Genomic DNA, 26,396 nt, shown 5'->3' with positions numbered 1-26,396 from the left:
GTGATTCCAGTTCAGAAATAACATTAAAGACTCCAAGTCCCAAGGGATTTCCAGTTATCACTATATATGGAAGTTTGGAACAGTGAGAAAAAGATGATGACTATAAGAACACAGTAAGATTCTGAGATCTTTGCAATTCCTCTATGCTCGTTCTTTTTATAATCTTCTGTTTTTCTGCTCTGATTTATGATAAAATTCTTGAAGCTAAAAATCACTGTGGCTTACCCAGTGGCAACCTTGTGGCCTGTTCTATTGGACAGGCTTAGTTAAAAGACAGGTTGAGATACAGAAAGACTGAAAAAGAGAGTTTTGGGTGAGTGCTAAGGACAAAAAAATAGTTTGGAGCACAATTTACCTTGAGAAAAATGTTAGAAGGGCAATAATAGGAAAACAAAGAACAAACGTATGAGCAAAAGACAAAGACAGCATACAGGCTTGTGTGTGTATCCCCGACTTAAAATTTTTCAGTCATGCTTTTAGAAGCAACCCTCTCCACTCAACAGCTACTACAGTGACACAGGCAATGACAGATAAGGTTACTTACTTAGGAGCCAGAGCAGAGCCCAGAGCTCTCCAAAGATTTTCTGATAATTCTCACATGCTCCTAACTCTCTGTCATTTAAGTGTTTTTACCCTGTCAGTTGGGCATCAGAATGTTTCACCTTTGCAAGTATGACCTTCACTTTCCAGTTGGGTCTCCAAGGCCCAGGCCTCCTCAGGCATCTCTATCAACCATGGGTTGGCCTGGGCATCTGAATAAAACTACTTCTGTTTAATACTCCCATCCCAACCCAGTAAGAAGTAGGGTACTTTTTGAAAAAGATCCAACCATGAGGTTTATTGTAGAAACATGTCCAGATCAAAAATTGATTGTTTGGAGACAATAGGTTGGCTTCTTCTACAGGCAGGAGTCTCCTTTAAATTAGCTAAAGGTAAACTATGCCCCTAGCCATGAAGCCTCAGTTGTGTATCATTTTAGATCATGATTAGAAATGTCCATTTTTATTACTTTACTAGCTCAGCCTTGGCCCTTCTTTCCTGTTGAGTTATATAGGACTGAGACAGGCCCAAGCACCAGAAATGAGGCAAATGCTATACGTGCTGGGTCCTTGTGTACTTTATCTTCATATCTTTGTCTTCCCTCTACCTGGTGTAATGGGCTCTTTCGAATAAACTTTCTCCTTAACTCTCCAACCTACAATTAATTTAAACAATCATATTGGGTTAAGGGCTGAAACAAACCTATTTAATTTTAATAAATGTAAAGTCAGCTCCTCCATGAATTTCTAAGCTTCTTTTGGGAAGGAACTATGTTTCTTTCCTTTTTTTTTTTTTGCGGTACATGGGCCTCTCACTGCTGTGGCCTCTCCCGTTGCGGAGCACAGGCTCCGGACGCGCAGGCTCAGCGGCCATGGCTCACGGGCCCAGCCGCTCTGCGGCATGTGGGATCTTCCCAGACCGGGGCACGAACCCGTGTCCCCTGCATCGGCAGGCGGACTCTCAACCACTGCGCCACCAGGGAAGCCTGGAACTATGTTTCTTATGCTTTTATTTCTGTCATAACCTCTATCAGAACATTCACTGAGGATATGTTGTTAAAGGTCAGGTTTTGGAATTTGTAGAATTCCCCAGGATCAGATGCTGTTTTTGTGAACTGTTCTAGTTTGGGGCTGGGATATGTCTGTTTCAGGTTGGGTATGCAACTTGTCCAAAGGACAGAGATGTAGAAGTTGACAGAGGCGGGCCAATACAGGACAGTTACTCGGAGGTGGTACCTAAGCTAGACTGGGGAGAGAAGACAGAAACCAGTGAGCAGAGCTCTGGGTAAGGGATGGGAAGACAGTCAAACAGACAAAGCCTCAAGCTGGAAGGACTAGGATATTTTTTTCTTTTTGCTTAACTGTAATTTTTATTTTTTTCTACAGGAAATATGAATTACATATATTTTTTGAAATCTTAGGAAACTGTTTCTTGTTAAAGTCTGGAAAAAAAAACTAAGAATCAAATTAGAGTAATTCCAAATAATTTCAATGTACTTAACTTTAATTCACATTTAAAATATTGTATAAATTGAAGTGGGAATCAAACGTACATTCATTTTTATTGGATTTTTACATTTTTCACTTCTTTATTTTCTTTTATTTTAATGTTCAGCCCTCCTCACTCCCACTTTCCTACCTTCCTCTCTGCCCTGTTAAACCAAATTTTCACTATTGAATGTATGTTTTTTTCCAATTTTTATGACAATAGGCAAGCATGTATATGTATACACCCATGCAAAGACTCACACACATATACAAATGAAGAATTTAGTTATCATGTAATTGTATACTCAAAAAGATTGTTCAATACCCACTTTTCTGTATCTTTCTATTCTTACTAAACAAAAAAACCACAGAAATCACTCCAAATCAATTATACATTGGTACAGCTTTAATTCATTCTTTTTTAACAGCTACAAAATTGTGATATGTATTTACCATATTTTCAGTCATTCCCCTATTGAAGAGCCATTGCTTTTTATTTAGTATTTGGCTACTCAACACACTGCAATAAATATGCCTCCTACTGGTACTTTGTTTTATGGCTGGACTAGCAAGAAGAGGGGTTTCTGTGTTAGAGGTAAATGCATTTTTAATTTTAATGGACATTGCATTCCAAAATGTCTTTAATACTTTTGGTTTTACACTTGCCAGTCAAGTTATCACCCTTTCAAATTACTGTCAGGCTCAAAGCTATAATGTGATGTCTCTTCACTATTTTTGCATAGAAAGTTAACAATCAGTTTGAGCATCATTTTCATATACTTGATCTCTTGAAAATGATCTCTGTGAATTGACTCTTATTATTGAGCTACTATTCTCATTCTGACAAATTTTCAGGGTCCTATGTGTACTACAGAAACAACACTCTGTCAGTATTCTCCAGTATACGTATTTTTCTTTCGAAACCTATTATGCATCTTTTGATTGATATTTTGTCTGTGTTATCTTTTGCTACAAATTTATATACCTTATCTCTTAGAGCTTCTGGCTTTTCAGTCTTATTTAAGAAAGTTATACTTGCTACTAGCTATTGTACATGTACACGTACTACTAGTCTCCTAGATGTTTGCAAAACTTCTTTTTTAAACTTTTTATGAATAAATCTTCAATCCATCTGAAATTTGTTTTTCGTACATGGTGTAAGATGCAAATGGATAGCTGATTGTGCCAGGGTTAATTATTAATGATCCATGTTTTCCCTGTGAAATGAAATACTACCTTTGTCAAATATAAAATCTTCTATTATATACTACAATCAATTTCTAGACTCCCTTTTTCTTCTATGTCATGCTGATAAAATAATAATTGAATATCTGTTTTACAGGTTTTTCTACAGTTACGCTGTCTCTTACTATTATTATGTATGTGTGGGTGAGAGAGAGATTGAGAGAGAGAGAGAGATCTATAAAACCCATTCTGTTATATAAATGTTAAGGCTTTTTTTTTTTTTTTTACATTTCCAAAAATTCCCAGTTGGGATTCTGATTGATATTAAATTAAGCCCACATTTGTTTTAGAAGCATAAACATTTTCTATTATAGTGTATCCCAAAAACCTGATTTGTCTTTCCATTTGTTGAGATATTTGTTTTATATCCTTTAATGAGGTTTTTATTTTTCCTCATGTAGGTACTAAACCTTTAACAATATTTTCCTAAGTATATAAAAGCATATGAATACACTTTATGAGTAACTTAATCCCAGCAAATCTTATGGGATCTATTGCAGTAAGTCAAACATGTGACTTTGTGTATTGTGCTGATAACGCATATCCATTTTCTTTTTTTTTTTTTTTTCTTTTTTTTTTTTTGTGGTATGCGGGCCTCTCACTGCTGTGGCCTCTCCCGTTGCGGAGCACAGGCTCCGGACGCGCAGGCCTAGCGGCCATGGCTCACGGGCTTAGTTGCTCCGCGGCATGTGGGATCTTCCCGGACCAGGGCACGAACCCGTGACCCCTGCATCGGCAGGCGGATTCTCAACCACTGCGCCACCAGGGAAGCCCATATCCATTTTCTTTATATTATAGTCTAAATATGAATTATGGGCCCTTCCTCTCTCCTATCTACAATTACCTTAATTAGATAGTTTATAACTCCGTATCTCTTCAACCTGTTCTATTCTGTAGTAAATGACCCTATATTATCCATCTCTATATATATTCTCAATTTCCTTAGTAGTATACAGTCCTCTTTCCCAAAGGAGTTACTACAATCACCAGTTCTTTTCATTCAGGACCAGAACATGAACCCCTGACTGACTCTTAGAAGTGATAGAGATTCCATGCTTTACACAGCCAACTTCCATCTGTCCACCTGTCTGCCTGTCTATCTATCTATCTATCTATCTATCATCTATCCATTCTCATGTGGTTGATCTAAAATACACATTTCCCAATTTCAACTGAAGTTTATACATATATTATTTGTCTGATGAAACACTTAAGAAAACACAGGTTTGGACCTTGCTATAAAAAAGCAGGGGAGAGAGAAGGCTATGAACAATATTCTAAGATCCAACTAAGGAAATACACAACCAAGTAAATGCATATCCAAGACATAAATCCCACCTTAGCCTAGGTGATGACCAGAGACTGGGGACCCATACATCCAGGCCAGTTAGAATCCTGCTTTGTACTAGTAGCTATTTTAACTCACAAGCCAAAAGCATCTGTTTCCATAACAAAAGAACGGATGCTGGACTGTATTCAAGGACTTATAATATGTCTAATAAAAATTAAGACAAAACATAGACTATACAATTTAAAGCCTAAATATGGCAAAATTTATTTAGAAAAGTTGCATTTAGAGGAAATTAATCACAGCTGATTGGTCCTATCCTGGTCTACAGAAGTTTGTGTCTCCCATTTTAGTCAACTTATTAAGAATGGACAAATCTGAGGTTCTGGACTTGAATTCCTGTTCTGATACAAATGAACTGTGGAAAGTTGGACAAATTAAATTTCCAAGGCCACATTATGAAAGAGATATTATAATCCTATATATTGATATGTATCAGTGGTTCTCAACTGGGCCAATTTTTGTTGTTACAACTGGGAGGTTGTTACTGGCATCTAGTCAGTAGAGGCCAGGGATCCTACAAGACATTGTACAATGCATAGGACAGAACACACAACAAGGAATTATCCAGCCTAAAATGTTACTAGTGCTGATGTTGAGAAACTCTGCTTTATAGGGATTTTGTGATGATTAAGTGGGATACTCCTTATGAGGACATTGAACAGGCCTGATCTATGGGAAGCATGTACATGGTTGCTTCTCTCATTATTACTGTTATTAATAATCTGAACTCATTCATTTTTTCCATTCAACATTTTCTGTGAATACTTTGTGATTGCTTGTGGGGAGGAATGAAGTGGTAAAGTACGATATGATGAGCAGCAAATTCTGCATGTAAGTAAAATGCCACAGGAATAGTGACTTACCAAGGAAAATTTGCTGATTAGCATTTTACAGTATCCCCAACCCTTTAAATCCAAATGCTTACTTTCTTCCATGATTGTTTTACTTGTTCTTAGAACTCTCTTCAGAATTAGCAACTCAGGACAAGCCCTTAAAGTGAATTCCATCAAATGCTAAAACAAGCAAACAAAATGCAACAATCCCTGTATGCAATTTCTGTCTTGCATTCTTTGTTTAATCAGACATGTCATAATAATATGGCATCTTGTATAAAATGTCCTCTTAAAGATAATAAAAGGGAAAAATATTTACACAGTCACTGAATTAATAATAATGTAATCTGAAAGACCAAAAGTATATAAATGTTGCATGTGTTACACCCCCGGAGACTAGTGAGCCATTACACGGATGACTTCAACTCTGCTTTGGGTAACTCAAGGTCTGTTTGGTTTGTATCAGGATTTTTTGGTTAATGAATAAGACCTGAAGTACTTAACAAAGGGAAAAAAGGGATTTTAGTTAAAGATTAATATCAGATCAGCTAAGCTTTACTGAGTTCACACATGAACAGTTTAAGAGCACTGACTCCACTGATTTTTTTTTTTAACATCTTTATTGGAGTATAATTGCTTTACAATGGTGTGTTAGTTTCTGCTTTATAACAAAGTGAATCAGTTATACATATACATATGTTCCCTTATCTCTTCCCTCTTGCGTCTCCCTCCCTCCCACCCTCCCTATCCCACCCCTCTAGGTGGTCACAAAGCACCGAGCTGATCTCCCTGTGCTATGCGGCTGCTTCCCACTAGCTATCTATTTTACGTTTGGTAGTGTATATATGTCCATGCCACTCTCTCACTTTTCCACTTATTTTAAGACAGAGTCAAAGTGTGGTGCCAGTGCTAGCAACATCATCATCACAAGAGAACTTGTTAGAAATGCAAAGCCTCAGGCCGAAGCCCAGGTTTCCTGAATCAGGAACTCAGTGGATAAGCCCAGCAATGAGTGTTTGATTGCAGCCCTCCAGGTGACTTGGATGCACACTGAAGTCTGTGAACTACTATAGAAAAAAAAAGCAAAACAAAACAAACAAAAGAGGAAAGTGCTTTCTATGGACTCCTCAAAGTGAATAATTTTATATGGATTTATTTTCCATTCCTCAAGGAGGACGCAACCTAGATCCACTTTTGCTGAGGGGTCTTTATTCTAACTAAAATACAAGGGATTCATTTACCTAGATTTCTACCCTCAATTAGACTTTTAGTCCAACTGATAGTAGAAGAGAACTTGGTGACCACCACACAAGACGCCCTTTTGCTACAGCACAGGGAGCACCTGTGTAGGGAAAAAAGGGAAGAATTCTGGGTTTCAACAAAGTCTCTGTCACTTACATTTAAGTGACCTAGAGCGAATTATATTACCCATATTACCCTCAATTTTCTAATCTATTAAAAGAAGGTTAATTCATAGGATTTTAATAATATATAAAATTAGGGAAGTGTCTGGTACTTTTTTTTTTTTTTTTTTTTTTTTTTTTGTGGTACATGGGCCTCTCACAGTTGTGGCCTCTCCCGTTGCAGAGCACAGGCTCCGGATGCGCAGGCTCAGCGGCCATGGCTCACGGGCCCAGCCGCTCTGTGGCATCTGGTATCCTCCCAGACCAGGGCATGAACCCGTGTCCCCTGCATCGGCAGGCGGACTCTCAACCGCTGCGCTACCAGGGAAGCCCATACTTTTTTAAGAGATAAATAAAACTCTCAAGAGGAATGGATGTTTATGGCCAGCTAAAAAAATCTTCTCTCTATGGATGCTATACCCTCTAGGAAAGCCAAGTTATCAGAAGGTGGCTTGGTGAACACAGACTCAGAAAAGGGAGTTATTTATATGATATAAATATGTTTTAAAGTTCAGGCTAAGATGGCCTAATACATCCACCTCTGCAATAACAGCTACCACTTAATTAGTGCTTACTGTCAGGCATTTACTGTATAAATGCTTTACATATATTCACACATTTACTCCTTTCAACAATCTGTGTTCTCTATCTTATGCATGTGGAAACTGAGGCACACAGAGTGTACAAAGCTTGTTCAAACTCACATAACAAGCAAGTGGCAGGCACGGGCAGGAATGAAACAGTAAAGACCAGAGCCTGCTGGGAATGCAGCTCCCTGGCTTAAGCCTGAAAGATAAGTTGCTATTCTGAACCCACTGATTACTCTTGGCTTAGAAGTTTTTGCTTCTCTGCTTCTTCTTTAAGCAAGCTTAAGCAGCTCCCAGATTTGGAAGAATTCCCAGCCAGGGTTTCCGTTCAGGTGTCTGGATGTGCAGTTATTCTGACATACTGGGTGGCAGTGGAAACTTCTCTTTATATTTCAGCCCAGATAAAGATAAATGAAGGCCAAACAGGAAAAGAGCTGAAGTCAACATTGGACTTTGATTTGAAACTAAATCACAACAGTGTTAAGCCTTCCAACTTTTTTTATTCTTAAACTTTTTAATCTCAAGTTGAGGAAAGAAGAGTTTTATTTCATGGAGAGGCAATAGTTTTGTGCTAATAAATCTTTAAGTTTGTGGGTCATGATAATAGTTCTAAAAGCAATAGAGAGAGAAAGAAAGAGAAAGGAGATTGAGATTAATCTATTCTACACCTTTATTTTTCTTTTCAAAAGAAAGATACTTGAAAATAATACTTCACAATAACACACGAAAATGCACAACTTCTAAAAATTGTACTTATCTATACCTAATTAGTTTTTGTAATCACAGTACGGATGACACTAGTCCTTGAATCAGCTATTCTTGAAAAATGTTGCTATGGCCAAACCTCTGTAATAGGACACACTCAGCATGAAGGGATAATGATCAGGTAAACACTGGAGTCAGTGAGAAAAAGAAGCGCTCCAGCTGTAGTGTTAATTGCCAAATTTGAGGGGTGTAGGGAATATGGTAAACCTCCCTGGCAGTGAAACTCTGCCGTGACGTCTACAAGTTGCAAAACCCTGCTTTAGTCATCTAATAGAATGCACATAAAGCAGCATCTGATCACTGAGTTAGCAGCAGCAAGGTAAATTAAGAAAGAGACATTTCATTCAAAATATTCATTGGTTATATAAAATGTTTCAGGCAATCTTCCAAGTTCTAGGGATATAGCAGTGAACAGAACAAAATCTCAGCCCACAAAGAACTTAAATTCTTAATACTCATCAATGAAACCACATAGCTGTTGGAAATAAGATGGACATAACTACTCCCCAATCTCACACAATATAGTATTTGGCATTTATTTCAGAGTGTTTTCTGTAGCTGTCCTTGCAATGATACAGTTATGGAATCTTAATATTGCATAATATCTTCTTTGGCAATACTATGAGGATTTGTACTGGGATGAAACAAACATTGTGATGGGATAAGTTTTGTCATCAGAGGTAAAGCAAAACCTTGAAAACACAACAAATGTAGGCACGAATGCTCCTTGCTGCTGCTGTCCATGTTGTTTATAAAATCTGACTCTCAAGATGCCATTTCATATGCCTGTTATATAATTTCCATATGCACTGAATCCAGTGAAGACTTAACAAGAGAGGGAGACACCAAAAGAGCAACACAAGCATTCATATTCAAGAAAATGTGATGCTCAAGAAGCAGATGAACCAGTCTGCAAGGCAGAAATAGAGACACAGATGTAGTGAACAAATGTATGGACACCAAGGAGGGAAGCCGGGGGGGGGGGGGGGGGGCAGGGGCATGGGATGAACCGAGGGATTGGGATTGATACACATTCACTAATATGTATAAAATAGATAACTAATAAGAACCTGCTGTATAAAAAGTAAACTAAACTAAACTAAAATTAAAAAAAAAAAAGTAGCAGTAATACAAACAGAAATAAAGCCTTGGTAGGCTTTATTTTTTTTCAGTAGAAAAAGAAAAGCTCTCATTCCTGTCTCATGCATAAATAAGACTTCGGAAAAAATGATTCATAAGGGTGAAATTTGATAAGTGTTGATTGGGGAAATTAATAGGCTTTTTCCCTGTTATATTAGAAAACTTTAGTTATTTATAGCATAATGGTACCAGGACAGTATGAACTGAGTTATTCGTTCATTCATTTTAATAACTATTAATGGACTTCTGCTTACAAGGTTATGAGTAATACTACTGAACAAGACACCACTTGGAGAACTTACAGTTATGGTGAAAATGAACAAGTTAAATGAGTAATTACAACAATTAAAAATAATTGAAAGGGGTTGTATTATTTTCCTAGGACTGCCCTAACAGAGTACTACAAACTGGTGGCTTAACAAAAAAGAAATTAATTCTCTCACAGTTTTGGGGGCTAGAAGTTTGAGATCAAGTTGTCAGAAAGGCCATTCTCCTTCTGAAGATTCCAGGGAAAAATCCTTCCCTACCTCTTCCTAGTTTCTGAGATTCTGAGTTGACGTAAGTTTTCAGAAGACACTATTCAGCCTACCACAGGTGTATGTATGATTTGTAGAAAGAAAAAAATCTTTTGCTATAATTGGAAAGATATTTATAAAATATGAGGAGTCTCTCACAAAAAATATGAAGCATCAATTTTAGGTAAAGAAGAGACACAGGAAATAACCTGAATATCTGATAGTTGAGAAAACTGAGCACAGAGAGGTTATTTGTCCAATCTCATACAGTTCAATAGAGAGCCCTGAATTTTAGATATAATTATCTTTTTGTAAATACATACTTGAAATGGTTCACTATTAGGGTGCCTTTTACAATGCTTAATGGTTATGCATGGAAATTTTCATCTGTTCAGACACAAACCCAAATCTCACTTTAGCTAATAGTTGCTGTTATTCAAGCAATGGTTTAGTCAAAGCCATAGAAAAAATTTCCTCTGACTGGTAGAGATGGTAATAGATAATGGTAGAGATAATGAAATAGTAAACATTGAAGCAGAAAGAATATTAACTAACTTTACCAACAAATCAGATAACCCTGGCTATATATACAGAAAGTTCATAGTAAAATATTTTTTAAATATAGCTAGCTTGGGCTTCCCTGGTGGCGCAGTGGTTGAGAGTCCGCCTGCCAATGCAGGGGACGCGGGTTCGTGCCCCGGTCCGCGAAGATCCCACACGTCGCGGAGCGGCTGGGCCCGTGAGCCACGGCCGCTGAGCCTGCGCTCCGCAACGCGAGAGGCCACAACAGTGGGAGGCCCGCGTACTGCTTAAAAAAAAAAAAAAAAAAAAAAAAAAAAAAAAGAAAACGAAATATAGCTAGCTGAGTAGAGAAGTTAGACCATTGCAGACATAGAGACTATATAGTAGGAAGGTTTTTATATAATGGAAGGTCAGAAAGGGAGAGTAAATTGATTTATGTATATAGGACAGGCTTTAGAATTTAAGATAATAGCTTTATTTTTCTTACCGAGATAATAGGGCAGAGGCTTAATGGATGAGATAATCTTTCTAATATACAAGGACAGTAGGCAATGGAACCAAAAAATAAAAGTGTTTTGAGCACATACTACATCTCTGACAACTTAGTTTTTCTCAGGTAAGCCTATTACAGATAAAGAAACTGAGGTTCCGAAGAGTCATGCAAGTTGCTAGCAAATGGGAAAACTGGGATCCTTGCACACTGATCTGCAGGCTCTTCTATAGAAAAAAGGGATAAAATGCGGTCTCTTGCAAAGCTTAGAAGTGACAACAGAGTCCAGGGTCAGGGTGTTAAGTAAAAAAAAAAAAACAAACTCAGGGAGGAAAATGATGAGGATCAAAACCATTAATCAACCAAATATAGAGAGAAAGAATGGGAAACTGGATGGTAGAAAAATAGAAGGAAATTAATAGTCTCATCATATTGAAGGGTGTGGCAGAAATTGGCTAAAAGCTCACCAAGCTTGTTTTTTCTTCTTGGACACACAGAAAGACCACTTCTCCTAGTTCCCCCTAAAATAAGTTTAAGTCTAAGACCATATAACTGAGTTCTGGTCAATGGACTGTGGAATGTGGTCAAATTAATGTATGCTATTTGGGGATCTGGCTCCAAAACATCCCATGAGACTCTACAGTCTCTCTGCTCATTGGCTGACTAAATGACAGCAGAGACCTCCAAGTTGAACCTACAGGATAGCAAAGACACAAGATAGAAGATTCCTGGATCCCTGAGTTGCTACTTGGAATAGATTCACCCAGAAGAGCTACCTGAGTTGCACTAAGCTGTGATATGAGCAAGAAATAAACTTTTATTGTCTTAAGCTATTAAAACTTGGGGGTTATTTGTTATGACACTTAGTGTTAATTGCCCTGAATAAATATCCTGACTTTGGGGACTTCAAGAAAACTCATAGATTACTTAAGTTACCTACTACCCTTATTTCATAATTAAAGAGAGACAGAGATGAGAGAGAGTGAGAACTTGCTGCAAATCACACAGCCAATTAGCATAACTGAGGCTATAGTCCAAAATTCACTTTATAGTTCTTTCCTTGAAAAAGCCAGTAGAAATGGCAAAGACTTTTAAAATAAAGACATTCTACAAATACATTCCCCTTTATTTCAGAATTTGACACCATAAATCAAGCACATGATGATATCCTTTGAACAACGCTAACTCTGGGGCAAGAAGAGAATTAATTAGTGTGTCGAAATGCAAACACTGAACTAGAGGTAATTAGATGTGAATATGATGCCATGTAGAATCTGAAAGGAAATGAAAGTAGAGAGAAACAGAGAGACACTGAATTTTCTCTGAAGGAGGTTGTCAATAATAAGCATAAATGCAGAATAAACTCTGGCTACCTGGGGACACATCTCTTTGGGAACTGAGGTATAACAGCATAATGAAATGTCCAAAGTGGCTAGAGTTATGAGTAAGTTGGTGATGAATATCAGACAGTATAGCAGTTCTAAAATGAATGACTGAAAAAGTGCCAAGACATAACATCGCTATTCAAAGGAGCTATGGATAGATTAGATGGGAAAAAAAGAAAAAGAAAAAAACAAAGTTTTGAAAAGGGAGTTGAATGAATTAAAATGGAGACAAGAGTGTACTTCACTTTTCAGCAAAAGCTTTCATGTGCAGTGGGGAATGGAATGGTAGTTGGAACGATTAGCAAATCTTGATTTTTGAGGATCAGAGAAAGCTAAATTTTCTTTAAAAACATAGGTGAAGCAAATAGGGAAAAGATGAGGAGCCTCATGTTCACTGAGGGAGAACCTCAATTAAGCAAATATTGAATCTATTCAAAAATCATTTCAAACATAATTCCAAACTTTCATGTCTGTTCTTTCATTTAGTTTTTGCAAAACACTAACCTTTCAGTTTTTATTTATCTGATTCCCTGGGTAGTCCTACCAAAAAGAATCACTTTAAACCTAGATTCACTGCCATGCATAATGTATAAGGATTCCATTTAGCAAAGGAAAAAATCCACTACTTTTATTTAAGTGCCTTTAAAAAATCCACAATAGTTTCACTTAAGGGGAATGTTTTTAGGGAAGCTCAATATTTCTTGAGACTCCTAAGTGAAATGACTTTTTGAAATCAAAGCAGAGATAAGCTTCTTATCACCACTCATGATGGAAAATTCTCAACTTCAGGCCCTGACAACAGCTTTCGCAGTCTTTATTTTAAACATTAACTGTAACGTTTGACTGAAACTAATTCTGCCTAAAGAATTTCTCCCTAGTAAATTAAGAACATTAATTCATTTACTAATAAAGTAGAGCCTATCTGATTATAAATCATTGATGAACTATTCCACCTCTCTATACCACACTCTCAACTTCCCCGTTTACTGTATATCCAATACCCACTGCAGTAAATATTGGTTGTTGTTGTTGATGATGGTAGTGGTGGTGGTGTATGTGGTAGAAGTTCTGCATTTTTCTCCTTTCTGTTAAAACAGCAACTCTACATCCTTGGGAATTACCTGTTCCTCATTCCATATGACTCTTTGGGCTCCCAATCAGAGCACATCTGCCATCAGTCTGCTGGGTGTACATTTAAGTATCACACACAAAACCTCACACTTCTGACCATAGAAATTGGCTCAGGGAAAATCATATGACATAAGTTGTGCAAATTAGAGTCTTCATAAGGAACTTTATACAGATACTAAAGGAAAACCTTTATCTTTCCCTTTAAATCATGACCTATTAAAAAAAAAAATGTGATCCCAGAGCTGCTGGTGACCATGATTCTGTCACATAGAGAACACCCTGAAAAAATTCTCAAGCAGGAGACTTAATCATGGTCCCTTTGTTTCAATTCTGAATATATTAAGGGCCTATTTTATATAAAATACTAGACTAGAGATAGTAAGAGACTGAAAAATAAGTATGATATTACCTCTTTGTTAAATTTTCAGTCTAGTTAATAGTCTGTAAAGTTTTAATCATCAGAGTTTATTCAAAGAACCTAAATGAGAACATTTTTCCCAGCTATTTGATGTAGTGGTGATCAAACAGATACACTTCCCGGACTCATTGAGCTTATAGATTATGAAAAAAAATGCATTAATCAGATGGCCACAGAAATATTTAGCTTTCAACTGTGATTAACATTCTGAGGCAAATCCAGCATATTTGAATATTTATGTAAAAGAGGCATCTATTCAAGATTTGGTGGTGGGGTGTGGTGATGATGGTAATTTAGTGGACTTGAAGGCTACAGTTGGAAGTAGAAAAGGCCTAAACCCTTAATGCTGCTGCTCAGCCCTAAAGACACATTATGGCACTGGAAGACGTATCCTGCGTTTGACTAAAACGTTCAAGGTCTCCACTACCATCCTTTCTCCATCCTTCACCCCAACACTCCCTGGGAACCCACAGAAAAGGAGCAAAGGAAGTTGAGGCAGAGGTGCTTCTGGAACACACTCTGGAAATCAGTGGAACGTGGCTTGAAACAGCAAGGTCTCCATACCCCTGGGACCAGGGAGGAGCCGTATGGTTAGGCGAGTCATACCCGAGGCAATTGCTTCAGGCCGACTGATGGTGAAAAACTTCTAATAACATAGTGTTCAATAGAGAAAAATGAGATTACTTTTCACCAATGCTATTAAAAACTGGAGCGGCTGTTACACACATTTGTCACAAGCAAAGCCCATTTACCAATTCCCGGGAAATAAGAATAGAATCTTGGTAATAAGATAAACTCTAACCTTTTTTTTTCCTTTTTCCTCTTTTTCTTTGTGCTTCCTCTAGTTTCACTTTCTGGTAGGATGCCACATGCAGAGGCCTTGCACCCGGCTGGCCCTTCAGACGGGAGTTCCTCCAGAGAAATGGCTGCTCGCGACACCTCAGCTCCACGGCCGAGTGCAGATTCAAAATGGCGGAGGCAGGCTGTGCGCAGAGACGCTGCATCCGCACTGCGATCTGGAGTGAGAGCAGCACAGCTGAGCCTGACCCATGAGAACTCCGCCCCCTCCCACTAAGTCCACATAAAGCAGCCCCACCCACAGCTGCAGCCTGTTAGGGAGAGCGTGTGCTCTAGAGTGTGAGCTCACACCTCTCCGTTCTCTGAAAAAAGAATAAAACTTTCCTTTGCTTCTGTACTGAACTTGGTCTTGTTCTATCGCTGTGAGTGGCTCCCACTCTGCTGGGTCAGTAACACAATCAGCATATAAAGCTTGTACCACCTCAAAGGGAAGCAGGGAGGACTACATTTCCTCTTGAAGTGTATAAACTCCTCAATTATAAGCCTGTGAGACACTGGACGAATATTTTGAGGGAGCAGAGAAGATGAGTTTACTCAACATAGTCTACTATCTATGGCAAAATTGCTGGTCTGGGTTTTCTGCTATCAAACTATTGGGTCTGGCATAGGGCCTAACTTATAGTAAGTACTCAATCAATGTGTTGAATGAATGAACGATTATTACAATGAGAAAAAATCCCATGCTTATATTTAGCAACTTTGCCTACATTTCTAGGCAGAATGAATATTTTTCCTTTTCAGTCATTTCTCTCTTACTATCCTTTCATCAATCCCTATCAGAAAAAAAAAAAAAATAGATTCTCCTGACTTCATTCTTTACTTGAAAAAACTGTATCAATGTAAAATAAATATCTTAATTATGTTTCTAGTTATTTAGGAAGTTTCACTGTTGGGTCATTAGCATCTTTTAAGCATCTTACCATTGCCATAGAGGAATTGCATTACCCCAATTCCTACCCAAAGAGCTAACAGAAACAGTGATGACAAGTATCAAGTTCATTTCCAAAAGTGTGTGGTTATTTACTATTTACTATTCAGCATTGTGGGAGACTTTGATGTAGTTCTGCCTGGAAAGTTGGGAAAGGCATCACAGAGCAATGTAAGTACTCACAAAGACCTGGAGGATCTAAAGATGTCAAATAGGCAAAAATGTGGGAAATACTCTTAAGAGAAGGAGGAAATTTAATAAAATTACATGCAGAAAAAAGTAGAGGTTGATTTTTAAGGATTCCTACAACTCTAGAGAATGTGAGCATTTTAACGTGGTTTGTAATGAATTTCAATGTTAACTTTTTCCAAGGAACTCTATTCTCCAATCGTTTATATCAATTTCTATCCATACAAACTATAATCTGGAGAATACCCATATGGTAAATAAACTTTCCTTGTTAGAGCAAATTTCTCTAAATTACAAGCTGGTGGAAGTTTTCTATAATTAAAGACAGTAGAAAGGGAAAATTAATAACTTCAAGTTGAAATTCTAACTATAAGGATATCTAATTGAGTCAAATTGTGAAAATTCAGCTATTTGTGGTTATGAGGTTTCTTTTATGAATCCATGTTTATATTATACAGTCCATGTTAATGCTCTTCATAATCATCTATAGCTCCTTTCATAGCTCCTTCTTTATCATTTAAAAGCTTCAAGAAAATACAAACATATTGTAAGTACAAAAACTAAATTCAAAAGAAAAATAAAATGCCAATAAATAATTTAATATAAAAGAAAATTTAGAATGTAATAGTATGGGCCATTAGGGTCATTAGAAAGTAAAGACAAACAGATAGCTTGAAGGATTAAAGGAAGAATGAATAAACTGATATAGAGGTTTTTATTCATCTATCTATATATCCACTCATCCATCCATTTATCTATCCATTCATTTGACCCCAAACTCTATCTACAACCCAGATTCATATTTCCAGATACCCTTTGGACAACTCTATCAAGACCTTACAACTTTCTGTCTTTTAGAAAATTGAAAGCATCAACATTCATTTAATTTCTCAAGACAACAAACTCAGAGTCATTTTTGATTCAACATTTTCCTTTGCCACTCATACAAAATTGATTATCAAGTCATACTGATTTTACATTTGAAAGGTCTCACTAATTTTTTTTCTTTTTCTTTTTTTTTGTTTGAGCCACTGCCATAGGTCATCTCTTGCATGGATTACTGAAATACAATTGTAACAGTTTCTTTTTTTTAATAAATAATTTTATTTATTTATTTATGACTGCGTTGGGTCTTCGTTGCTACACATGGGCTTTCTCTAGCTGTGGCGAGCGGGGGCTACTCTTCGTTGTGGTGCACGGGCTTCTCATTGTGGTGGCTCCTCTTGTTGCGGGGCATGGGCTCTAGTCTAGGCACACTGGCTTCAGTAGTTGTGGCACATGGGCTCAGTAGTTGTGGCTCACGGGCTCTAGAGTGCAGGCTCAGTAGTTGTCGTGTGCAGGCTGAGTTGCTCTGCAGCATGTGGGATCTTCCTGGACCAGGGCTCGAACCCATGTCTCCTGCATTGGCAGGAGGATTCTTAACCATTGTGCCACCAGGGAAGCCCCAGAAGTTTTTATTTTTTAAGAAATAAGTCTCGGGCTTCCCCGGTGGCGCAGTGGTTGAGAATCCGCCTGCCGATGCAGGAGACACGGGTTCGTGCCCTGGTCCGGGAAGATCCCACATGCCGTGGAGCAACTAAGCCCGTGAGCCATGGCCGCTAGGCCTGCGCGTCCGGAGCCTGTGCTCCGCAATGGGAGAGGCCACAACAGTGAGAGGCCCGCATACCGCAAAAAAAAAAAAAAAAAAAAAAGAAAGAAATAAAATGCTGTTGATAAACCAAAGACTCTTTTTTTTTACCCCTCTCTGTTTTCATTTCCTTCCCACCCTTCCCAAACAAACACAGTACCCTGAAGTTGGTGTGCTTCCTTCCCACCCACTTTTTTTTTTTTTTTTTTTTTTTTTTTTTTTTTTTTGGTGTTACGCGGGCCTCTCACTGCTGTGGCCTCTCCCGCCGCGGGGCACAGGCTCCGGACGCGCAGGCTCAGCGGCCATGGCTCACGGGCCCAGCCGCCCCGCGGCATGTGGGATCCTCCCGTACCGGGGCACGAACCCGTATCCCCTGCATCGGCAGGCGGACTCCCAACCACTGCGCCACCAGGGAAGCCCCCCCACCCACTTTAAAAAAAAAATATTACTCAGGCATAAAAAAGAATGAAATAATGCCATTTGCAGCAACATGGATGGACATAGAGATTATCCTATTAAATGAATGAAGTAAGTCAGACAGAGAAAGACAAATACCATATGATATCACTTATTTGTGTAATCTAAAAAAAATGATATAAATGAACTTATTTACACAACGGAAGTAGACTCACAGACATGGAAAACAAACTAATGGTTACCAAAGAGGATAGCGGGAGGGAGGGGGGAGAGATGAATTAGGAGTTTGGGATTAATATATACACACTACTATATATAAAATAGATAAACAACAAAGACCTACTGTATAGCACAGGGAACTATATTCAGTGTCCTATAATAACATAATGGAAAAGAATCTGAAAAAGAATATATGTATGTATAAATGAATCACTTTGCTGTACACCTGAAGCTAACACAACATTGTAAATTAACTATACTTCTATTAAAAATGGTTTATGGGCTTCCCTGGTGGTGCAGTGGTTGAGAATCCGCCTGCCGTTGCAGGGGACACGGGCTCGTGCCCCGGTCCGGGAAGATCCCACATGCCGCGGAGCGGCTGGGCCCGTGAGCCATGGCCGCTGAGCCTGCGCGTCCGGAGCCTGCGCTCCGCAATGGGAGAGGCCACGGCAGTGAGAGGCCCGCGTACCAGGAAAAAAAAAAAAAAAAAAAAAAATGGTTTAAAATATTGTATCATGTATGTACAACTCCAAAGCAATGTTCTGTATAGTTCTGCGTATTTTTAAAATAAAACTGCATGGTGTAACACCATGCATATTCTTCTGCATCTTACTTTCTTTACTCAGTGTTACTTTACATTACTTCAACTTTTTTTTCATTCAACACTGTAAGATGTATTTCTGTTGATATGATTTATTTGAAATACTGTGTAGTATTTATTCCATTTTCCCATCTTCCTGATTATTTATTTTCAGTATTTTATTTTCAGTTTGTTATTAACCACTGCCTCTTCCCAATTGGTTATTATTAATATTAGTAGTAATAGTAGTAGCAGTAGTAGTACTGGTCAATGATTATGTAAGTTTACAGACATTTTCATCAATTCTTTTGCACATTTCTCCTACAACCCACTCTTTGATTTGGTTTCAGTTTCCTTGTTAGTAAAGTACATTTTGAAAGTAATAAACTGTCAGAGTCTTTGACTGAAAGTATTATTCTACCTCTCTCTTAACTGAGTCCATAGCAATCATTTTACCTCAGCACAGAATATTATTTTATTGTTCTCTGGGAAAATTTTTACTTTTACCCTAATTATTATTTTTTTATGTATCTTATGATTTTTTTCTGAGATATTTTTAAGATTTCTATATTGTTGGGACTTTCCCGGTGGCACAGTGGTTAAGACTCCACACTCCTAATGCAGGGGGCCAGGGTTTAATCCTAGGTCAGGGAACTAGATCCCACATGCATGCTGCAACTAAGAGTTCTCATGCCACAGCTAAGGAGCCCACATGCTGCAACTAAGGAGCCCTTAAGCCACAACTAAGAGAGCCCACATGCTACAACTAAGGAGCTGGTGAGCCACAACTAAGGAGCCTGCTTGCTGCAACTAAGACCCAGCACAACCAAATAAATAAATAATTTTTTTTAAAAAAAAGATTTCTATATTGTTGATGTTCTATATTTCTTAAACTCAAGAAAATCTGGGCCTTTTTGTTTTCAATATTGTCTCTCACGTTTTCTCTTACAGAATTTTATCAGACACACGTTGGACATACTGGATCTATCCTCTATGATTCAAAACTACTTTTTTTGGTGACCCATAACTTTATCTCTTTGAGCTATATTTTCTATGATTTTTTTTTCAAACCCACCTTCTCTTGGTTTATTTTTTTCAGTGGAACATATCATCTAACAGTCTTTAAAATGTACTTTTTTTCTTTGTTACTTCTAAATTGAGGGGCTATCTATTTCATTTCTTAATGTTGAATTTGTTCCTACCTTAAACTTGGCTCTTCTTCCCCACAGCTTAGTACTTTCATTGTGATTTCTATTTTTTTAAATTGTCTTAATCATTTACCATTTGAGTATTCATATTTCATTTTAGATTGTAATATTGTTTCCATTTATTGGTGTTAGTTCCTCTCTTTGTTGCATCTACCAACTTGCCCCTAAGGTGATAGTTTCCTCATCTGTTACACACTGTTTTGAAAGTGAGTTCATTTTTAGTAAGACTCTTTGGCCTCTGGGGAATCTGAAGTGCTCTGACATGTAGAGTGGTTTATTTCCTTTGTGGCCATAGGAGTTTCAGTGGTGCAGTAGCCAGAATTCTAGATGACCCCCATGACCTTTTTCTCCTGATGTTACCTTATGATTATGTTATATTACATGTGATGGTCAATTTATATGCCAACTTTGGTAAGATTTAGTCCCCAATTATTCAATGAAAGAGTAATCTAGGAGTTGCTCTGAAGGTATTTGTAGATGTGATTAAGTCCATAATTAGCTGACTTTAAGTTAGCAAGATTATCCTAGCTAGTCTGGGTGGGACTGATTTAATCAGGCTAAAGGCCTTAAGAGCAGAACTGAGACTTCTCAAAAGAAATTCTGCCTGTGGACAACCGTTCCAGCCTGCCCTTCCTGCCAAGCTGTCCAATGGATTTCAGACTTTCCTAGCCAATCCCCACACTCACATATGCCAATTCCTAGCAATAAATCCCTTAATATACATCTCTTCTGTTTCTCTGGTTGAACACTGACGTATTGGCAAAGAATTTTGTCAGATGTAATTAAAGATAGAAAAGGAACAAGTACCCCAACTCTACATGTACAAGGAACTTAATTCTGCCAACAAGCTGAATGAGCATCAAAGCAGATTCTTCCCCAGGATGTCCAGATAAGAGCTCAGCCCAGCTGACACCTTGATTCTGGCCTTATATGACTGTAAGCAGAGAACCAAGCTCGGTCTGCCAGGTCTTTTGGCCTAGAGCACTGTGAGTTAATAAAAAGGTATTGTTTTAATCCACTAAGTTGGTGGTAATTTGTTACACAGCAATAAAAAACCAATAGTAGTGTTTTGGACCAGTATTTGTATTGATTTCTTAGGTTAGCATTCCATACCATGGATAGTGTAATGTGAACTTCATCTACTTATGAATGACCAGGCTTAAGTTTAAATTTCTGGTGTCTGACTGTTTACAACCTTAGCCTCTGGCAGGCTGCATTCTTTCTTGTAGTTTCTTTAGTCAGTGGTGGATGAAACATGACTAATTCTGTCTTTATGAAGCAGGCAGCTCTTGGCTTTTTGAACGATCTCAGGTCCAGGTCCACTTACCTATTTCAGAATTTCTACAATTAATCTTTTAAAAATCTCTTTCATACAATACTTTTAAGGGCTAGTCTGAGGCTTCGTTAGATAAGGAATGGATCTAGAAAGAATCGAAAATGCAGAAGTAGTTTTTATTACAGCAAAAAAACCCCCCACAAAAACATAAGTTTCCAACCTAAACATATAATTATAATTATGAGAAAAACCAGGGTCAGGTGGTAGAATGAGACTAGAATACAGTTTTACAATCACCGGATTCCTTGGAGACAAATATTTCAGACTTTAGCACTTTTCCAATGTGACAAAGGTAAGGCAGGGCATTTACTATGTATTACATAATATCCCTTCTAAGCCTGGATCAGTGTCCTATGATCAAAGATGCTGGGATGCAGTATATCAGTATTCACACTAAGTGGAAAAATAAAGAATATGAAGATCTTCATATAAGTTCACATGAAGTTTCACTGCTATTTGGTTCATGTTAGGGCAGTTTACCACCAAACAAATTAAAATAAATTCTAAGATTTGGGAGCTCTTAGATTTTGGAATTTTAATAAGACTGTGTGTGGGTATAAACATTCAGTGGAAAGTCTTTTTAAAAGTAAAAAAAGGGATCCTAAAAATTGGGATAAAAATAATATTCTTCCATAAATAATAAAGAAAATCTCGACAACAAGGCTTTCCAGATAATTATAGATTTTTTGAGAGCCCTTGACTAGACACACTACTTTTACGTAGGCTTAGCACTTGATGTTTTAAACCTGCCCTTTTAAACTGTGAATTCCACCTGGATAGAAATATAGCCTACCACTATTAATACTAAATAGATATTGTACTGTCCAAAAGTAACCAAACCATCAGATTATTTGGCCATGTGCTATCTCACAGATCCTCTGAATTCTGTTTTCCTTGGGGATAACAGCAATGTTTGTTGGAAATTGGACACTGTCATTCTAAAGGGGCCCTACCCCCACAGATGCCACCATGGCTGACAGGAATCTGATTTATAGCTTAGTAAGAAAATAAAAAAGTCATTTACTTCTTTTGTTGCTCTGCAAAGGCAATTAGACAAGAGCGGAAGCTGCATATAATTCTGGAACAATGCTGAATGGGGAGTGTGTGTGTGTGCATGTGTCTGTGTAGCATTTTAAAGCAGGTGTAAATAAATAATCTTTTCACTTATTTTAATTCTTTCAAAGAAGCTGACACTAGGAAAATAAGAAAAGAACAGTAGAGAGCTTTGTAAAGGAGAACAGTTGTCATCAATCTCTGCTTTTCATTCCTGTCACCTTTAATTCCAGGATACATTGTCATATCTTAAGTGATCCTCCATTCAAACTCTGTGTTTAGAGTATTTGCAATGACAAAGAGCTTAAATCTATGACATCTTGATCTACTACTAACAGTATTTGTCACAATTCAAATAAACATTTACCTCTTGTGCGAAATGATTTTCTTGATAATCTCTGGCCTTTGTTCTGACTTTGCTTTCTGTTCTCCTGAGGCTCTTTTCCTTAATCTAACTACACCAACTGAGAGATCCAGGACTGGTTCCTCTTTCAGCCAATAGAATATAAAACATTTCTATTAAAACGGCTTTTGAAATCACTCCTCCTCTATTTTTACTTAGTTCCTCATATCACCTGTGCTTTCGGTTGAGAAAAGTTAGTCGTCATCCTCATAGGTGACAAATCGATGAAAGTATGACAGCAATGGGCTGCAGTAGAAGTTAATTATGCCCTGGTACATGTCTTTCATTAAGGTGCTACTTCCTTCACCAGAGCCCTCAATAAAGCACTTCTCAAAGGGCCCCTGAGAAATCTGTGCAGGGAGGAGCAGTCTATCAGGCAGTTCCAGGAGGGATGTAGTGCTGCATCCTGTGAGGTGGCATTAATGAGGCTGAGTAATGAATGCAACTTGACAAGGCCTGATGAATGGGACTCTCTGGGGGGATAGTCTGACCAAGGTAGGCTCCATGACAAGCATAGTTTTCTAAACAATGTGAGGCTTCATTTGTCAGTTGATTGGTTATGAAAAAGATCTAGTTCAAAAAGAGGACTGGGATTTAATAAAGAAACTGTCTTCAGTGGTTAGAAGCAATATGAGTTGATGGTATTACCAATGATAGGTTTATTGGTAATTCTGCTTTTCATCCGGTGACATCAGAGAAATCTCTGGCTAGAGAGCCTGACTAAGAAATTGTTTCATGGCAAACTGGAGTGAAAAAATGGTACCTCTGGACTTAACATTTTTGTGGCTCTCAGATATGTCTAGATATGCCAAAGGTGGGAACTGATACCATCTAATAGCTTTGGCTTCTAAAATACGCTCTATCACCACAATCTTGACTATAATGTTTTACATCTTTACATTAGAAGAGTCTTCTGGATTTTTTTGTTATGCCCCATATCTAATGAATATAAGCTTTGAAAGACAATTTGAAAAGTGGTACTCCTTACTTGTTTTTTCCTACATTGGAAACTAGAAACTTAACTGTAACAGTTGCATTGGTTTTACTAGATAAGATATGTTTAGTAATGGAGATTAAAGGTATTTAAATTAAGACGTTGTGGGGATGACATTTTGTTGGGGGAGATTACGAAATACTCATACAGAATGAAGTAAAGAATTAGTACACCGGATTTGGATTTCAGTCTTGAGTTCCTCTCTTCTGAACAACTGACAACAACCCTTAACCACTGCACTTAATGAAGCAGTTCTTATTAGAACATTGCCTTGTTCCACATCATTTATGTTGGGATGTCAGCTTCTTATATTTCTAGGCCCTTGTTATAAAGGTTTTTGTATGACTGTAGATTTTCAAGCCATTGGTTTTGGTACCCTCACATATGCTTTGCCAAATGTTGGCCCTGGGTCTGTGATGTAGCAGCTCTCTATTAACCTGTGCACTCCATCCATGTCTAGTGGTGGCTTTGTTCTCTTCGTGGTATCAACATCATCACCTTCATTATTATTACTACTAATTTTGGTGGAATGATAGAGGAAGATATGTTTGTAAAGCCTCCATTTTCTTGAAGAATGAGAAGCAAAGAGATGCACAATTACCAGGAGGCATGGAAGCAATGAAGTTTTCTATGCAAAACTACTAAATATATCCATCTTGCCCTCCTTCCCCACAGGCAAAAGTAGGATTGGCACTACTGCAGTTAATTTCTAAATTCTGTATACTGTCTTCAAGCCAATCCCATGCTTGAAATAACATGATCTACTGGTAGATATACAGCTGTCTCTCTAAAACAATTCCCAATTCATTTGCAAGTCAACTAATCCTTTGTCTCATTTTGTTTCTATTTTGAGGCCCCATTTGTGTCTGGAAGAAGTTTTTGAAATATGAAGATGATGATAATCATAATATGCTTTTGTGAAGTTCAAATTCTACAAATTCTTTCATTAACATCACAGAATTCATCTCTTATAATAGCTAAAGGGAGAGAGAGTTTCAAATCTACAAATACAGAGAAGAGGTGAGTTGCAGAAAATAAGCAAGAATTTACAAAGAAAATTCATATAGTTCTGAGTTTAAGTATCCTGACTAATCGACACATCTACATTAAGTTCTTTCAAACCTGAATTTAAGCCTGTAAACAAGTATTTTATTACATGGCAATTCTCCCTAACGTTAATGAAATCTTTGAATCTTGAAAAACGTGAAATTCAGATGCAGTGTTCACAGTGCCATTTCAGTGTCTCTCTTAACTTTTTTATGGTAGTGTAGGTTTGGCACCTCTTCTGGGCTTGTCTAATTACTGCTTGCTCTTGGCATTTAGCCCAGTTAATCTCATTTTATTTCCTTCTACAGAGTATCCCAGATAGAGTAGGGTTATTTTGAGATCTTTACAGTGAATAAATGAAATTTTTCTTAGGTGGCTGCTATCACTTCTAAATCAAGGCCTTCTTTTTATGTCATTGATAAAAGAAACACATTAGACCAATTTAAAAGCAATGTCAGTTTAGCAATTTTATGTGTGTGTGTGTGTGTGTGTGTGTGTGTGTGTGTGTGTGTGTGTGTATGAATGATGGGCCAGTAAAGAGAAGATAATCTCTGAGTGGAAGATTCCTGAAGTCAAAATAATTTTTCTTTATTATAGTGGTTTCTATAAACTTTAATAGTACTCTTTTTCATTATTTATTAAATGTATTTCAGGAGTTCATATGAAGGACAAACACAAAGCAAAACCTGTATAGCTCAAACTACCCCAGAGAAGACCACTGTATGACTTTTTGTTAATCTCTCTGAGTTTTATCATATGCTACCATGATACCCACATGAAAATCTTCAGAGTTGGAGACTTGAAGTACAGAAATAGAATGTGAAGATAGACATAAAATCACCAACTTCATGCCCTACTATCTGCAGTATCTGGCATTAAACACAAAAACATACACACACATACACATCCACTGAAAGTTGGCCTCTTCAAATTCTAAAACTTTTCCCTTGTACCAAAATGATTAATTTTGATAAGTGCCCAAATGTTTATACGAGTTATAGAGTAAACAGAAAATGTCTGAAAATAGGAAAAATGTCTATGTTTTGCCACAACTGAGCTTTTCTAAAAGAATTTATTCACTCTTTCCCGGGCCATTCATGAAGAAGCAAAACTCAGTAAATGTAGGGGCACGTGTGGATTTGTTGTATAACTTTGGAATCATAGAAAATAGTTTTCCATTTTTTTTCTGAAATATTTAGCTCAGAGACATGCTGATTAACAAAAATAATCTAAATTTAAGACATGTAGTTATTTTTTGGTAACTTGTTAGTTTTGAGGAAAAATTAGCAATGAATTAGATAGTTGAACATATATACATGTGCACGTGTGCATTGAATTTCAATATACTATGTTTTTTGCTGATTAACTTCTGGGGCAAGTAATTTCAAAAGGTTTCTGTCTTAATATTCTGGGCATCTAAGGTTAATTATTTCATAGACAGAACTATTATAAAGTTGTGAAATTTCACAAACTATTATAGTAGTGTATATATCATGTATGGTACATAACCATGTCATACAATCCTCAGTATTCCAGTATAGAAAACAATAGGAATTCTAATCCTGCGACATATATTTTGCTAGTGTGAACTAGTACAAACAGGGGGTGGGGCAGCAGGTATGGCTAAAACAGTAAGTAGTGCGAAGAGATTGAAAAAGTCCAAAACGATATATACAATGAAGCAAAATTCCCATCTAGACTATTTCAGCAATTTTTACGTTAAAA

At 37.4% G+C, this 26,396-nt stretch overlaps 1 protein-coding gene across 2 annotated transcripts in view; it reads right to left on the bottom strand.

The window, feature by feature from the left end:
• LOC131757746 (SCAN domain-containing protein 3-like) overlaps positions 1-26,396 on the bottom strand; it is a 721,112-nt gene that overhangs the window by 158,470 nt on the left and 536,246 nt on the right. The window contains exon 8 of one of the 2 annotated variants that reach the window (XM_067034715.1): positions 14,615-14,828. The exons of the other annotated variant lie outside the window; for it this stretch is intronic. The gene's annotated coding sequence lies outside the window, so the exon portion shown is untranslated. The remainder of the gene's footprint in view (positions 1-14,614; positions 14,829-26,396) is intronic. 2 annotated transcript variants of the gene reach the window in all.

This window comes from Kogia breviceps, chromosome 5 (assembly GCF_026419965.1).
Source record: "Kogia breviceps isolate mKogBre1 chromosome 5, mKogBre1 haplotype 1, whole genome shotgun sequence".
Taxonomy (NCBI): domain Eukaryota; kingdom Metazoa; phylum Chordata; class Mammalia; order Artiodactyla; family Physeteridae; genus Kogia; species Kogia breviceps.
The sequence above is the reverse complement of the archived record's forward strand: the minus strand, read 5'-3'. Positions and strand labels throughout refer to the sequence as shown.